Source organism: Conger conger, chromosome 4 (assembly GCF_963514075.1).
Source record: "Conger conger chromosome 4, fConCon1.1, whole genome shotgun sequence".
Taxonomy (NCBI): Eukaryota; Metazoa; Chordata; class Actinopteri; order Anguilliformes; family Congridae; genus Conger; species Conger conger.
The window spans coordinates 64,866,121-64,882,179 of record NC_083763.1 but is presented as its reverse complement, the minus strand read 5'-3'; the positions used below and the strand labels follow the sequence as shown (position 1 = coordinate 64,882,179).

Sequence of the window (16,059 nt, the reverse complement as noted above, 5' to 3'; positions counted from 1 at the left end):
TGTTTCCTTGTAGGGGGAACTTTTATGTTGTCAATTCAACATGTCTCCTTTGTGGACTTAGTCTTTGTTCAGTTTGATGATATTTTGGCTCTGTGCCATGTTTATAGTTGGTGTGGCCCAGTACTGCACTTCCTCACAGCTACACATGATAAGTATATTCTTAGCTTGTACTTTCTCAGTTTGTGTCAGTTCTGTCCGCTTGCGTTGGGCTCAGGCATTTGTCTATCGAGCAGGCCTACACATATTTGAGATAAAAAATTTTATCTTATGATTTTATTTGAAAAAGAGACTAGAATATTCCACAAATCATGTATATAAAACATTTTTGTTCTCTTTTCCTACATCTCAAGGAGTTTTATCACATTGCATATTGCATCATGTCGTTAAAAAAAAATAAAAAAAGGAAATCGGCTAATATTTCAGGGGCCGCTTCCATTAAAAGTAAACAGACAGAATGGTGCTGATCGCTTCAGATCTGGAAGCAGTGGGCAGAGCAGCAATGCTTACTCAGCACATTCACCTCACTGCTCCTAATTCTGCACAACTTACAAAATACTGCTCTGTCTGACTCTGTGTCTGTTTCATTAACACCCAGACTCGGTGAGAGGAGGCGGGCGTCATGATGGAATGTTAGAGCTTTGTCAAAGCAGTTTATTCAGGGGGGGGTCGCTTGGAGAGGATGTCCTCGTTACCCCCACATTGTTTTCTTTAATCTATAACCTACCAAAAGCACCTCCAGTCAAGCACAGGAATATTGTTTGATAAAAAAATTTAAAAAAACATTTAAAAAAAACGAATCTGAGTTTCACACTATTTCACTGATTTGCCAACTTTGCCAACTCATAATAGTAACACAATAAATGCATGCTATGTCATTCATACTTCTATCATGACACAGAAGTTGGATGAAAGAGCAGGATTGGCACAATTAAATAAGATACAAGTAATATTTTAGCATTCTGATAAAACAGGCTAGTAATTTTTTAAATTTACTTATGTTGAGCAAGCTAGCTAAAGTATGACATCTCCTTTTTGATATTCAAATTGAGCGCGTTCTCTGAATGCTTGGTACAATTGGCTGTGTAAATATTATTATCTATAAACAACATGGATGGCATGACTGAAGGACGATGGTTTGCTGACTCGCTGTTTGCAAAAAGGAGCTGAGAATGACTGCATTTATAGAGCGCAGTGTCATTTTTCATACATTTCCTGCTTATGTTTCTATGTAAAAAAATATAATCCTATGTTAATGCGACCACTGGGTTATCATGAATAATGACCCTGCCTTATCCATGCATTTTGCTGCCAAACTCCAAATGTCCAAATGTCTTCAGTTGTGCACTATTAACTAAAATGAGCTAAATTCATACAGCACACTGCACATATGATGCCATGTCTTAGAGCTGTGAGTCAGTAGTACAGTATTTTGCAATGGCCCGCCATGCTGCAAATATCCACTGCAGCTCACTAGTAGAGTATAGGTGGTTAAAATCCCTTTATCCTCATAACTTCTGTGTGAAATAAACCTGTGCGCTCTCTTCACACGTGGTCTGTGGTGGTGCAGACTTCAGCCACAGGCTCGTGCTAAATCCTGAACAAGGCCAGTGTGACCCTAGTGCTATTTATTAAAGGTTATGTCCTCCTGTTGTGAAGGGCTTTCATTTCCAGTCATGCGTGCTGCCTTTTGATAACGATGGATAAAGCAAAATGGTTCAGCGCTAAGATTTATTACATAAATTTTATACATTAACTTTTTTACGTGGATATGTTTTCCACTTGACCTATGACAGAATAATGTTGACAGAATGTTGTAAAAAATTAACATATGGATTTCTGTGTCCATGTGGGTTTCCTCCAGGTACTCCGCTTTCCTCCGACTGAAGAAATGCAGGCTAATTGGGGAGTCTAAATTGCCAGTAGGTATGAGTGTGTGTATGGTCTGTGTGCTCTGTGTTAGCGACCTGTCCAGGGTGCATTCCTGCCTCTTCCCCAGTGCATGCTGGGATAGGCTCCAGTCCCTCCACGACCCTAACCAGGAATAAGTGAGTTAGATAATGGATGGATGGATGGATGGATAACTCGATTCAGTGACAGGATCCTGCATCATAAGTGAATATTCAGTGGCATGCAAAGGAATCACGGGCAGTAGCTATCATCAACCGGTTACTGCATAGCATTTCTTATTTAAGACTGTCTGTTTCTCAGTGCCTGTTTATGAGCATAGCTGTGCTCCCTGTGCGTTTGTTTCAAATAAAACAGAATTGTAATGAAAACTGTAAAAAGGCTGCATATGTTCGCCCATCCTGTTTTTGCTATTGCCATGTTTTACTGCACTACAATGTCGTTCAGTAACTGATGCTTTCAACAAATATATTGAGTTGTTGTTCTCTGTTTCGCTTGCATTACATCTGGTGTTGTGTTTATATTGATTTAATTCAGCTTAGGGAACTGATTAGTCATATCGCAGGGGAACCTCAGATGTTCGATTTATAGATGCATGCAAGGGCACATATGTGCGTTTCAGGGAAATTGGTCATAATCCCAGCAATTTCCTTGGATTGAGATTATAACTGCAACTGCTTAATAGTAGTATATAGTACCATAGGTCACTGTCACAAGACGTCATGCTGTAAACTGTTTTTAGTATGACCAGAAGGTACTTGAAGTGTCAGTGTACATGTTTTGTCCTTCCCCTAATGTGTATAATGGCATGTTGATAGGATGAAAACCAGTTTTTTTTTTTGGTCTTTGCACTATTTTTAGAGGTGTGCCTTGGTTATAGATTTGCTTGTGGATCAGGCTGCAGATGTTTGAGCGTATGGACCCTTGCGTGAGGACACACAGCACAGAAGGTGGTTCGTAATCCACCTGCGAGTGTGTGCGTGTTGTAGCTGACCTAGTGTCCCTCGTTGGGTGATCAGGAAGCTGCTACGCTTATTAACTCGCGAGGCAGTCACGGAATCATTTATTCCTCGTGATTTTTTTCCTTGTGGGAACCCAAAGACCGTAACACCAGAAACAGAGCCCAGTGTGTCCTTTGAGAGCTGTCCCCCCCAGGATCTGGCAGATTCATGCACCCCGTATCCCAGCATGCACCACTCCCAGGAACTGCGATGACACTGGTTTTCTTAGTCTCCATGCCAATCAAATCTAGCAGCACCCACAAAAGACCGTGGAACAAAGGATTGTTCTGCAGTGGGGAATAATCAGGAGGGGGGCGTCTTCCTCTGTGTGGGGCGACACACGGGCCCCCATGATTAATGCCACAAGGGCCCTGAGGGGGGCAAGGTGCATCTGTGTGTCTGCCAGGAAGCCTCTTAAAAACTGCACCCTGGTGAATTAGCCACCTTTCCACCAGCACAGCCCCCTCAGTTTTGTCCCTTCCCTCCATGACGGTCATCTATCTGGCACAATAGAGAGAGTACAGTGCACTTCTCAAATACCTGACTCCATCTTTACACTGAACATGCTATTATTCCTGTAGCAGAATAGTTTAATTTTAATTTGTTGAAAATCATGATTAGGGCAGGAGAGTTAGCATATTTCTCGGTGCTGGGTCTGTCGTTGGCAGATTCTTATGAATTGATACATGCCTTTTTATACTGTGCATGTGGACTGCTTGACCTTGCCATCTGCTCCTAATCACTGTGGTATCTCTGTCCTGGTCAGTGCTCCTCCGTTCTGAAGCGATGGTCCTTGTTTGAGGTTATGATAACACTGTCTGTATTGTTGGCTAGTTCTGCTAGAGTGAATAACACAACAAAGTCTCTCTGTCTGTGTCCAAACGTGTTCTGTCTTCTCAAAGAGCCCAACATCTGTGGACTTGAAACAAGATGCTTGTATATAAGCCTTGTTTATTTGAACTCAGACCCCATGCGTAGTGAGGAATTTCACAAATGTTTTTGGAACATCAGAGGCATATTGCCTTGTTATTGCTGATGGATATAATTTCAGCGTTTGATGTCCCATTTCTGCTGATTAACTAATCTGATATGGTATACAAACAAGATATATCCACTCTTCCTGATGTGGGTGGTAGATTTAATCTGGATTTAATCACATTTGTCCTTAAATTTACACAATAAATGCAAGTATTTTCTTGCATTTCGCCCAAACCACAAATATAAAAATATGTGCTTGCATTACATTCATATTTTAATGTTTTGAGATAATTTTATAAATAAAAATAAAAATATGTTTCTAGGGTGAGGGCTTTAAATAACTTGTGTGGGCAGATGTTAGATAACATGTGTGGGAAAGTCACCATCAAAAGAAGCTCAATGAAACGCTTCTCATCCTGGTCATGCCCGAAGAAGATGACTATGCCGGGGTGAGTTACCTCCATCAGGGATTATCAGGACGGTCCACATCCCACCCACCCCCTAAGGGTTATCAGTCTTATGTCCACACTGATATCTAAAGAGATGCGGCTTAGTTATTGGATATAAGATTTTCTGATTGACGTGTTAACATAAAAATCAGGAAACCTCATCAATATTAAGTTATCTCAGAAAATGCATGGAACTGTATTAGTTAGAAACAAAATATAAGTTTGTGTGTGTGTGTGCGAGTGTCGGTTTTTATTTTTGTGGATGTGTGAATGTGTATGTAACAAATATTCAAATTGTTTGGTAAACATGATGTGGATAACAACCTTCTGGATGGCTCATTGGTTAAGGCACCACTTGGTGCATGGATGAACCTCATGGACTCGGATGAAATCCAGACCACACCAGTGCCAACGGTTGCCAGTAGCTCCATAGGCCAATGTGCAATTAGGAATTTCACCACCCAGGGAGGGTTCAGTCGGTGAAGGTCTTTCTCTGACTCTGCTCTGTGTTAGCGTGGCTGTTGTCTGTGGTGTTAAAATAAGCAGCTGGCATCACCACATATTTTAAAGAACAGCTGTGGTCTCCAAATTACAGTGGGAATTGGAAATATGCAGGCCCATATGTGTGCCAAATTATAAAAAAATAAAACAAAAACATGATTTGGATAACATGATTCACCCATTTTATCCACCAGGCACATTTGACTCAAAATCACATTTGAGTTATGCAATATAATAATGAGTCACGTTAGATGACCTGTTTTACGCTCATATTGCAACTGAGGCTGAAAATGATTGCACCTCACCAGATGATTTACAAGCAGGTATCTTCCGTCGTTAAAACATCATTAATCTAATGCTCTTGGAACATGCGGTTCCACGGAATTCATCCGAACTTTCTTTGTGTTTTTGTGTCTGATTTATAAAGGGCTGTCATGTGGTCATCTATCACCATGCCATAAGGCACCTCAAAGCATTTACGGCAATCCATCCAATCTTAACATCATCTCTGACTAATGTTTCCAGCTAATTATAATAAGAGGGAGGTAATATTTTACTCCCTGCGAAATAAACAAAGCTGTGAAATGGCCTGGCTTTATTAAATACCCGTGGCCCTTCGTCAGCAGTAATGCTCAGTGTGGTTATTATGTGGAGCCACCCTGTGCGGAACATCCCTTATTTCACGACCAGTGCGTGTCAGGAGCAGCCCGGGATGTACGCCCGGGCGATGCGGGGGGTTGCGTTGTGTTCACGCGTTGGCTTCAGAGCGAGCGAGAGAGGGAGGTGAGCTCATACTGGGGCGTAGCGTAGCTTAGCGTAGCTTAGCGTAGAGATAGGCTGTTGCTGTGCAGGGTTGGCTCTGCTGTCCCAGACAGGCCCAGACTTACGGTGTCACCTTGGAGAGCAGCAGGGCGTACTGTACGAGCATGGCTTCCACCCCCCATCCTCAGGACAGTCCGGGAGGGGAGGGCTCTTATTCGCCGCCCCTCCCTTCCCCCTCCACTCCGTGGTCATAAACAGCAGGCTCGGGCCCAACCTGCCTCCTCTACAGCCGCATTAACCAGGCGCAGATAGGCCACAGCAGTGCAGTAAGGTACACCATATTACTGCGCTTCTCCTTTTGGGCCTTGGTTATGCGAGTACATTAAATATGTTACGGAGAGGACTGTTATTAGCAGGCTGTGTTTTTTTTATGAAATCGAATGCTGTAGATTCAGTATGGTGTTAAAATGAGTTAAGCCCTTTGGTGCCTCTATTGATCAGTGATTTGTGAGGGTTGGGCCTGTGTGGAAGGGGCGACGGCAGGGGAAGCATCTGTGCCTCACCAGCCTCACCAGTGTGTGTGTGGATGTCTTTGTAGGTACCACACCTGTGCCTCACCAGCGTGTGTGGTTGACTTTGTAGGTACCGCCCCCGCTGAGACCAGGCAGCTGGAGGAGAGGGGGGGTCTGACGGCGGAGAGTCCTGAACCCCACGCTCGCAGGTGAGCTAACTCAGCGCCGCCCTGTTCCCCATCCATCACCCCCGCGCTGATGATTAGCGCTCTCGCACATCGTTCCTCTCAAGCGTCCCCTTGTGACCGCCATTATGTGTCTGCTTCAAGGGTGATTACCCTCTGATTAAAGTCCGCCGGCTCTGCTCGGCCTTCTTCAGGCACCGCGCGGTGGCTGAGAGACGTGAGGCATCGCAGAGCCAAGGTCCTGGCGCAGGGCACTGTGTCCGCACCTAGCCAGCATTCTCTGACAGACACTCAGTGCTCTGTCACCACTGTGACCAAAGTCCCGGCTATCGGATGGTGACCGCATATCGGTCGGGCTGAAATCACAATTATCGCGTTTCAAGTGGTGACCGCAGACCTGCAGTCTGTCTGGAGCTGTAACTGCAGTCTGCGTAGTATCTGTAGGCTCACGGTTAGACTGGAGGAGTATGCTGTGCAGGAAATCTCTCCCAACAGATCCCAAGCAGCTGCGGTCAAGCAGGATTGCAGTTCCTCTGCACCTGTGTCAGGTCCTGTGTGTTGAAAAGATTGTACTGAGGGGTAGAGACTGTTGGAGTGATTGTTCTGAGGGGTAGAGACTGTTGCAGTGATTGCACTGAGGGGTAGAGACTGTTGGAGTGATTGTGCTGAGGGGTAGAGACTGTTGGAGTGATTGTGCTGAGGGGTAGAGACTGTTGGAGTGATTGTGCTGAGGGGTAGAGACTGTTGGAGTGATTGTGCTGAGACAGTCTGTCTCTACAGAATCTTTCCTTTCTGTTTCCTTTCATAGCGAACCAAGCCATTTTCTTTCAATAGCTCTTCATTTCATAAACTGGAACCCTGGATTTCATATGGAACCATTATAGGAGAACTTTATCATATAGAACTTGTCCTGTTGTTTTACTCCTGAAATGACCTTCATGTGCTCGTCATGAATCACATGGTTGAATGTTTTAAGATGGAGACTGGCAGAGCTCCAGCAGACAGCATGTTTGTGTTTATCTGCTGAAGCCTCTTGGTCTGCCTGTGCTGCAGAAATAATATGTTCCTGTGGAGTTCCTGTCTCAGCCACTGGCATTTAGCACTTATTATTGCATCCCATTAAGAACGCTTCATTAATCTGTCGCATCTTTTTACTATGAAAACATTTATGCTGTTTTGCGTGGTCATCGTTTTTTGTTCCAGGGAAGGGAAATGGCGGTGATATATTTATTTTTCTGGCCTTTAAAAGTCAATCTTGTGTGTATTGTCACATTCTCTGGTGCCTAATTCATTATGGAAGATTGTTGCCCTGTTTCGATATTTGTGGCACGGTTTAATTATATTTGTTTTATTCCTGTCATATTATAACTTGCAACCAAACAAAATGAGTATTACAAATGAGTGTTTTACACTCATTGGCTGTTTATTTTTTAGCCAAGTTGACAGGCAGCAGTGTTGATCTAACTGTAGAAACCTAACAGTTTCAGAACAAACTGGAACATCAGTCACTGTGATTCACAGTGACGTGAATCACAAATGATTAAGCATTCTTTTTTTGAAAAACATCTGATGTATATTAGTCCGGGCAGTGAATTTATTTATCAGAAATATAACTTTACGGTGTGCTTATTGAATTTCAGTGTGCCCCTGTGCATATATTTTTACTTTTTCTTTTCAATTGTTTATACGTTTAATTTATGCTCTTGGGTTTCCTACTCCCTTGAGAGTGGAATCTAATGGTTCAATGTTGCATAGTTTCACATTGAGCATAAGGCATCCATAAATCGTTACGATCTTCCACGGTTATCAAATCTTGCACAGTCACATAATTAGACAAGAGCTTATTGTGCTGTGCAATTACTTTTATATTGTATGTGGTTAAGTGGTTTTTGGAGAGGCTAAGGGAGATAATGGATTATCAGTTGAAAAGATCCCATATCTTTGTAGGCTAATTCCCAGCGAGTCCCCCCTAGTCTGGCACCGTCAGGTGAAACTGTAGAATAGCCATCTGAGATCACATCGACCATAACGTGAGGTGCTGGGAAAGGATGAGTCATGGTCACATCAACTTCCTGGATACAGATGATGCACTGAGGACATTGGGGCCTGTGCCTTCCTGATTCATGGCTTATCCTGGACTGGTGCAGTTATTGCTGTGCCATCGACCGTAAAGTCAAAGAGAAAACATTGCATCATTTCCTTTCCCAATGAAATCATGTTGTCCAGGGTTGTGACACAGCAATGTAACATTGTAATGTATTGTACAGTGCTGTATGTACCGTACTTGATCAGTATTTTTCAGTTAGCAAGTTAGTTACTAAAGTTAGCTAACTATTGTGCTACTGTACCATATAAGCAAGCTGGTATTCTTCTTAGATACTGTAGATGCTAGATTTTTACACAGATGATTACCTACCCCATGGCTATCTAACTGACAAAGAGCTTCTCCTCCATATAAATCTGCTAATTAACCTGCATTTTTCACAAATCAGCAACATTATATAATAATGTTAATATTTGCAATGTTTTTAATTGTTATACAGTAGAAACAATGCTAAAATGAATATAAAGATAAATGATATCAAGGAAATGCAGATGATTTTTAAATGGTCTTATCCAGTACATTGTAGTTCACATTAGAATAGAACATCTTGTGAAAAAATGTGAAAGAAATTTGCACTGTTTAACAACTGTAAACCTTACATGATTGTTTGTGCTAGTGTAGATAGATGGCCTAATTATGTTGTCTATATGTTTGGTAAAGTGTATTCAGGATATTTTATGATGTATTTTTAAACTTGTTTGGATGTGGGTTAATTATGAGATAAGTGACCCCTCACCCTATTGTCTCTCTGCCAAACAAAGAAAGTATTGATCTGTGTTAATGCCACACAAATGTACTGTACGCCATTAGAGGCTTCATAATGGATCCAGCAGAGGCCATTGTAGAACACAAGAAAATGGTTCTGGGAAATAGAGCACATTTAGATACTATGAACTAGGGAGTACTGCTGCTTTATCTTGATACAATGCTGTTTTCCAGCCAAAAAAAGTACAATATTGCACAATGCAGTGTGATTTCATACTGTATGTGAAGTATTTAAGCTTTGCTTGCTTTAATCATCTCTCATCAGTCATAACCCGCAGGGTACAGACAAATGGAAAAACCCAAATTTTAATCATAGACACTGTAGTACAGTAATTTACTTGTAGTACTGCACAATACTCCAGAAATAGCGAAAAGGGGATCTACTTTTGTAGTGAAATCAAGGTGTTTCTGTTCATTTGAATATCTTTGATCCCCACCCCCTCCATGCAATCCCATTTGTAACAGCTGTCAAGTAATACCTAGCTTTGTTGATCATGTGATCGCCTTCAGTACGCTTCTCTTTTTTGGAGGAAAAAGACAAGTGCTGCTTGTCCCTGCTATCAGCCTAACAAATAGGCTTTCTCCTTCAAACGAGGAAGGCTCATCCCGTTTGTCTCTTCAAGAGGTGAACATGAGAAGGGAGACAACTCCAGGAGGGTACGTGTGGATGTTCATGTCTTTGATATTATGTGTCAGATTGCTTTTCTTTGAGGAATTGTGCAATGAAGTAGCTCTGGAAAGTCACTCATTGCATCATATGCATAGAAAGATTGGTGAGGAATGTGTAGAATCTTACAGTGTACGTGGACCAAGCTCTGCCTCTGAAAATTAGCAGGTCGGCAGGCTGTCTGCGATGAATGGAACGATTTTGCATTGTTAATAGAGCCTGTTGGCATGACAACCATTTTTCTAGTTTACAAAACCCTTGGGCTAGTTTCAGGAACATTAACTCAGTGTAGCCGTACAAAGCAGACGTAATGACCTTTTGTTGCAACAATGGTTTTATATGGCAAAATATGCCTGAAAACCAGCATTTAAGATTCTCTGTCATTCAGTGCACATATCTCTTACAGTGCCCCTGTGAAGCCAGATGTGTGTCACATTATATTTAGCTGATAAAACATTGCAATTTATAACTCTGAAGACAAAGTAGGTATCACTATCAGCGCCTTTGAAGATCACTGGAAAGGTTGTCTTGTGGTTGTGTTTATCACTCTCTTTATGTAACGGTACGGTAACAAAGCCTGTGGTGTAATATTCCCTCTCTGGCAGTGCATCAGCTTCCATCTCTGATAAAGTGGGTCACTGTGTCTGCCACTCTTCACATTGGAAGTCAGGATAGAGTACAGTGCTGCACAGCTCTCAGGGCATTGCACCAAGGTCACCAAGGCATGCATATGTAAACATTTGCTGATGTTGGTATGTTTAATGTTTTCTCTCATTTTACTCCATGCTCTTCTGTTCAATTATTTATATGTACAGTGGGGGTTATAGTTATAGTTGCCCTAGGAGTTACAAAATACTAACGGACAGGGTTCCCAAACCTTTCCCCAGTGCCTTTTTCCTTTTTAAATTTTAAATTAAAAGTAACACTTGCTTTAAAATGTGAAGAAATGTGTCATGTTTAGTGTTGTACCATTCAGGTCCAGGTTCACTTCTGTTCACTTGATATTCATTGTAAAAGGCTTTTTGACCAGGGGTGCCCAAATTGTTATACATTACTGTATGGCAAGTCAAAATGTATGCTCAGTGACCACTTTATTAGGTAAACCTATACACCAGCTTGTCAATATATATATTTAATCAGCCAATTATGTGACTGCAACTAAATGCATACAAGCATGCAGACATGGTCAAGAGTCTCTAGAGTTTGCAGCGAATGGTGAGAAAAACAAAAAACATCCAGTGAGCAGCAGTTCCGCGGGCGTTGTTAATGAGAGAGGTCAGAGGTGAAGGGCCAGACTGGTCAAAGCTGACAGGAAGGTGACAGTAACGCAAGTAATCTTACATTACAACAGTGGTATGCAGAAGAGCGTCTCTGAACACACAATGCGTCAAACCTCTATTTGGATAGGCTAAAACAGCAGAAGACCAAGTCTAAAAAATAAGTCTAATAAATACCTCACTTTGTGGATGCTATACATTATTAACCAATATTACAACAATGTGAATGATGAAAAATAAAATGGCACTGTCTCTATTTTGAATATACATACATTGGACATGCATTAATTTATATTTTTTTAGTATTTTTTTGTTTTTTTGAGGCTGGAAAATTCAATTTATCTCTGTTGTGCTGAATTATCTGTTCATCTCTGCAGGCTGAACACTATAAATAGCACACGGCTAATAACAGCTGCTTGCTGTTGCATAAGATGCATCTGAAATTCTAATCATTTCCATTCGTTTATTTGTGAACTTTGTTTACCTACTTGGGAGAATAAATCTTAGATGCCAACAAATAAAATAAATAATACATTTATATAAAAGTTTGTCACTCGACCTTTCTTCATCTGTGCAGAAGGAGTGGATTTTGAATGGCCTTTCACCTTTTGAGGGAGGAAAATAAATGACCAATCAATACGCAGACATCTGATTAATATTTTTGTTTTCATTTGTAAACTAATACTTTGTGACGTTATTAGACAAGTACATGAAATAAGGTTTATGAGGTGTTTATGTGAAAATAGGTCCAACTAAAACTTACCCCATTGAGACATTCCACTGAGAACTGCTATGAGTGGCTCATTCAGGCCATAGCAAACAGGGCTGGCTGTTTCCCCTGTGCTGTGAATATCAATTATGGTTAGCTGCAGCGCAACAGTTATATGATGTTCAGTTGTGAAAATGTGCCCACTTTAACACTGGCATGTCTGTACTCTCCAGAGGCAATTCCGATAAAACCAGCAGCTCTGAAATGAAGAAAAAATGTAGGTTATTCAGGACAAGCTACACAGCAGCCTCTGTTAGGAGATATGGAGTCGGGTGCTTTTTGTAGATTACCGCTGAGTAAAGACTTTGTGGGGCTCTGTAGGACATTCTAATCCGAACCTCAGGTGCGATGCAATGCCATTTTCATTATTTCAGCAGTTCAGCTCATTTACAGTACATCCTCTACAACAACACACATTTTTACAACAGTCAAGTCAAAGTAATAATAATAATAAATAAAGTAGTCGATCAGGGATGTATTTCACAGTCAGCTACCTGGCAGTTTGATGCATTGAGGCATAAAGTAGATTTACAGTACAGTGTTTAATTAGTTATTTAATATTGTTTGCTGCAAGTGTGCTAGCAAATGGTTCTTGTCTGTGGTGAATAGCGTACTTATGTCTAAAATAAAACCCACAACTGTAAATAGAAGAAAATTGCTGAAATAAATAAAATATCCTCTTTGGAAAATATTATTCAAACAGATTCAGGAAAGCTTTTGGGATACAGTCAGCCATGTCTTGGCTACAATCTCAAAAAATAAATAAGCAGGTAAATAAATGAACTCTGCATTCTGCTCAGAGTTCCAGTATGTCCATATACTTAATCTCCGTTGGTGTGCACACTTCAAGGATTTGCTTCAGCTGTGGAGTACCACATTTGAGTTTGTCTTGACAGTTGAAAAAAACATACATATAGTGCTAGCTTAGTTCTGAAGCTAAAGGCTGATGGCACCTATCAACTTGGTATATTTTTAGCCCGCTTGTCGGTACTGTCCAACTATGGTTTTGCTGCATGACGAGCACTATGACATACTGTACAGAAGTCAAACTCAAGTATACTCAAGTGAAGGAAATGCCACTCTAGCCATCATTAACGGGCACTGCCTTTCATTCTCTATTGCTGTCTTAGTATCAGACTGTTTCTCATGACACTGGTGGTTTCATTATCTTGCACACACTTCATTCATCTGTCGTTGGCTAAATTGCAGAAAAATAACTATTGAACTATGTTCAAATGTACATTTAGTGAGCACTATATGAGGTATTTATTTGTCTTCTGCTGCTGTAGCCTATCCACTTAGGGGTTTGACACATTGTGTGTTCAGAGATGCTCTTCTGCTTACCACTGTTGCAATGCTTGTTATTTGTGTTACTGTCACCTTCCTGTCAGTCTGGCCAATCTCCACTGACCTCTCTCAATAACAAGGCTTTTTGCCTGCAGAACTGCTGCTCACTGGATGTTTTTTGTTTTTTTGCTCCATTCTCTGCAAACTCTAGAGACAATCCCAGAAGATCAGCTGTTTCTGAAATACTCAAACCACCCTGTCTGGCAATCATTCCACGGTTAAAGTCACGTAGATCACATTCTTCCCTCATTCTGATGGTTGATGTGAACATTAACTGTAGCTCCTGACCCGTATTTGCATTGCACTGCTGCCGCACGATTGGCTAATTAGATAATCACATGAATAAGTATGAGTATAGGTGTTCCTAATCAAGTGCTCAGTGAGTGTAGTTAACTGAGGTACCGGATTCCCGACACTAGAAGTAGTCAAGCTACATGTTGAAGATAAGTTCTCATAAACACTGTTCAGTATTAATAAAGAATGACCTAACATTAGCTAACCAGACACATTTCTGCCACTTGCTCATTAATGAAACCAAAAGCCACAAACTGGCAAAAACCGTTTCACACTTCCTAAATTACTCAGTTTGTTTAATAGTATTGTTATTATTATTACACTAGCAAAATGTGCCTTGCATTAAAAAATATCTTAGCATGCTACTAACTTCATCTGACAGACGAGGGACAGAATCCCACTGGGAAGAACTCGCTTCACATATAGATTTTACCAACCCTCACTTTCACACCAGTGAACGCAGAACATCATCCACGTGCCAAGTAGAGACAGCTGCACAGGCCAATAGGCTGTTTATTTCCATTCATTTATTTATTTTTGCAATTTAAATTAATTCTAAAAGGCTAATCTTGCTACGACAGTTTAAATGTAGCTTTCTTCACGCTACTTTCCAAAAATAACTTTACTTGAAAGCTACTTGTTTTTCATAGTAGTTAAGCTCCCACACGCTGCTAGGAAATTCAGTTAAGCTAGTAGCTTCATTACACGTACTTTAGTTCCGCTACTCCCCAACACTGGAAGCTAGTTTTCATTCCCAGGGCTAGAGGAGCTATGTTTGGCTTTTCTAAAGGCCCAGCAAGGTGCTGTCTGGCAGAGATCCACTTTTCCCAGGGTGTCCAGGAAATCTTTAGAACATTTTTTGCTCTATGATGGATACCTTAAGGCTTATTTGGATTTGAATTCCCAGTGGAGCTTGTGCCAAGGTCCATGAATGATTCTGGTGTTATCACTTGAGTTGACGGATCAGAGTAACCCCTTTCTTCTCTCCTGCCCCTGTGAGAGTGTCCAGCAGCACTACACAAAATCAGACGGCCCTTTGAGCTCCAGAAACGAGAACAAATGCCCAGTTATTGGCCTGCTTATGTAATCACTGAGAAAATACACAGAAACTGCTTGATCCCCTCCAAGAAATACAACTAGGGAAACTGAGTGTGTCTCATAGTGAGAGAGTGTGAGAAGACTTAAGAGGGACTTATTATTCTCTGCAGTGGGAACAGTGCTTTTTAAGGACAAATGCAGAACGAGTTCCTTTTAGACTGCACAGGAAATACGCCCAGTAGAATGATAAGCAAACAAAAGGTCATTTGGAGTGAAGGTGGTCCTTCATTTGAAATTGCTACTGTGTGTGATAATTCTCAGTAGCTGTGAACTTCATTGTATGGAAAAGTCACATATCTAAGTGCATTGATTCCAACAAAGCATTTGTGGGAGGTAGTAGGGCAGATGGCTACAATTCCAATTTCAAACAACACTTAAGCAACAAAGAAATGGCATGGTTGGAAATGGCATTAATACATGCATTAACAATAATTGCATCAACCTTTAAAAGCTGCTCTTGCTATTATGATGACACATGCTAATATCATCCATGCTAAGCTGTAGGAGTTTATTTCTGGATTTCTTTGGTCCTGTAATACTGTAATATTATACGGACTTGTCTGAGGTTCTCTGCTAGGTTTTTGTCCTGAAATTGTAGGACATGTTTGTTTTGTCACATGAAATCAGCAATGGCACTTTCCTTGTGTGGCTGGGAGAGAGCGTGTTGACCCGAGGAGTCACCACATGCCCTGGTGCTGTCCTGATTACTGCCCTGCTGCGATGTAGCCTTCACCCTGTACGTGCAGGTGGCATATTGGCTCGTTGAGCTGAGACAGTCACGGGTCTCCCCAAGGTGAAGGCCCCATCTGTGAATTCTGTTTAATCCTGCAAATTAGCCCCTTTGGTTGGAATTATCTAACCACATATGGCTGCTCTTTGACTTTAAGAATAGTGTTTTATAGGTTAATTAGTCTTTATTTAGGTTAATGTGTGTCTGTGGGGAAGAGGATATGTTAAAATATCTAATTAAATATTGTTTATCGAGCAGACTTCGGCAGTGTAAGTGTAAGCCTTAAAATAGCTGTTTCCTAATTCTAATGTTGGGGAAATGTTGCATGGTACCTGCTTTGATTGTTCCACTGACTATATAAATGGATGAGGCAGGTGTTGAGGGTTGCGATTAGAGTTAGGGTTAATCATCATCATCATCATCATCAACAACATGGTTTTGGGTTGGGAAATGTAAACATGCAGAAGATGGGTCACTTCACAGAGTGTCACTACAAATTCAACATACTAAATCAAAGGTATATTGTAAACAGTGCTTTCCAATAGATCACATTTAGCTGCACATGCAAACAGTGGGTGTTAATGAAAATACTTTTTCAAACTCAGGCTAATTGTAGTTATCTTCGTAATTATTGTAATTCTACTGTATTATGTCAACGACCATAATCAAACCTTGCTATTTACATATCATTCATGTTCATGTTGCAATGATCAAA

At 41.1% G+C, this 16,059-nt stretch overlaps 1 protein-coding gene across 3 annotated transcripts in view; it reads left to right on the top strand.

Annotated features, from left to right (window-relative positions):
• Nucleotides 1-16,059, top strand: part of LOC133127311 (protein FAM110B-like) — a 41,273-nt gene that overhangs the window by 16,434 nt on the left and 8,780 nt on the right. The window contains exons 2-3 of one of the 3 annotated variants that reach the window (XM_061240095.1): nt 1,862-1,919; nt 6,239-6,317. The exons of 1 other annotated variant lie outside the window; for it this stretch is intronic. The gene's annotated coding sequence lies outside the window, so the exon portion shown is untranslated. The remainder of the gene's footprint in view (nt 1-1,861; nt 1,920-6,238; nt 6,318-16,059) is intronic. One more of the 3 variants, XM_061240094.1, reaches the window with a different exon arrangement.